This window comes from Lontra canadensis, unplaced genomic scaffold (assembly GCF_010015895.1).
Source record: "Lontra canadensis isolate GAN:19392208 unplaced genomic scaffold, GSC_riverotter_1.0 scaffold1, whole genome shotgun sequence".
Taxonomy (NCBI): domain Eukaryota; kingdom Metazoa; phylum Chordata; class Mammalia; order Carnivora; family Mustelidae; genus Lontra; species Lontra canadensis.
Window position 1 is genome coordinate 129755345 of NW_022630995.1, and position 1204 is coordinate 129756548.

At 35.3% G+C, this 1204-nt stretch overlaps 1 non-coding gene across 1 annotated transcript; it reads right to left on the bottom strand.

Annotated features, from left to right (window-relative positions):
- Positions 1–237: 237 nt before the first annotated feature.
- On the bottom strand, positions 238–342 carry LOC116871581. The gene has a single exon (XR_004383441.1). It is a non-coding gene; the product is annotated as a U6 spliceosomal RNA (small nuclear RNA).
- Positions 343–1204: the final 862 nt, after the last annotated feature.

Sequence of the window (1204 nt, forward strand, 5' to 3'; positions counted from 1 at the left end):
TTTTAGAGCAGCATGGATTAAACCTATATTTAATATAGATAGATTGATAGATAGAATTAAATTATCCTCACAAAGATTTTTCTCTGTACAGATTATTCTTTGTCAGTGGTCCTTCAAAAATATGGCTTTTACAATTCAATAAAAAGCAAAGTATGAAAAAATGAAATGAGACTACCACACCAAGTATAGTAAGAATAATTTAAATTATTTAAGATTAAATAGTTCTTTTAATTTTTTTTTAATATGGAATGCTTCACAAATTTGCATGTCATTCTTGTGCAGGGGCCATGCTAATCTTCTCTGTATCTTTCCAATTTTAGTATATGTGCAGCCGAAATGAACACTCTGTCAATGCTTTTTACGGTAACATTTGCTTTTGTGGAAGTTATTTCTCATGTAGAGACAAAATGATGGAATCAGAAAGTTAATCCTTTAAAGGAAAATCAAGAGTATTTAGTCCAAACACTTCATTTTACAATTTCACAACATGGAAGTCCCCACATTTAAAATATTTTCTTAATAACATATGGCAGAACAATTGTCCACTTCAGGTCATCTTAATCATGAGATCCTTTGGGAATTTTATTAACTGAACATCTGTAAAGGGACCCAAGAGATATGTTCTATAGAAAGAGTTACACATTATGGTGCCAGTGAAATGTATAGAGAGTACAGAAAAGATGGAGATAACTTTTACCTCAACCTTCTCCTTGTAGGTAGATAAAAGATGTTAAGACCCAATGTGTGCTTCTCCAGAACAGCAGTACTCAAAGTGCAGTCCCAGGAGTCCCCAAGACCTTTTGTGGGATATTTAAAGTCAAAACAGTTGTTTGGTTGGTTGGTTGGTTGGTTGGTTGGTTTTTTCTAAAGATTTTATTTATTTATTTGGCAGAGAGAGAGAAACCACAAGCAGGGGGAGCAGCAGGCAGAGGGAGAGGGAGAAGCAGGCTCCCCGCTGAGCAGGGAGCCCAATGTGAGGCTCATCACAGGACTCTGGGATCATGACCTGAGCTGAAGGCAGACGCTTAACTGACTGAGCCACCCAGGCACCCCAAGACAGTTTTTATAATAATGTTAATATGTTATTTGCCATTTTCACCTTCATACCTTTTTTTAAATTTTTATTTATTTTTTAAATTTCTTTTCAGTGTTCTATAATTCATTTTTTATGTACCACACCCAGTGCTCCATGCAATATGTGCCT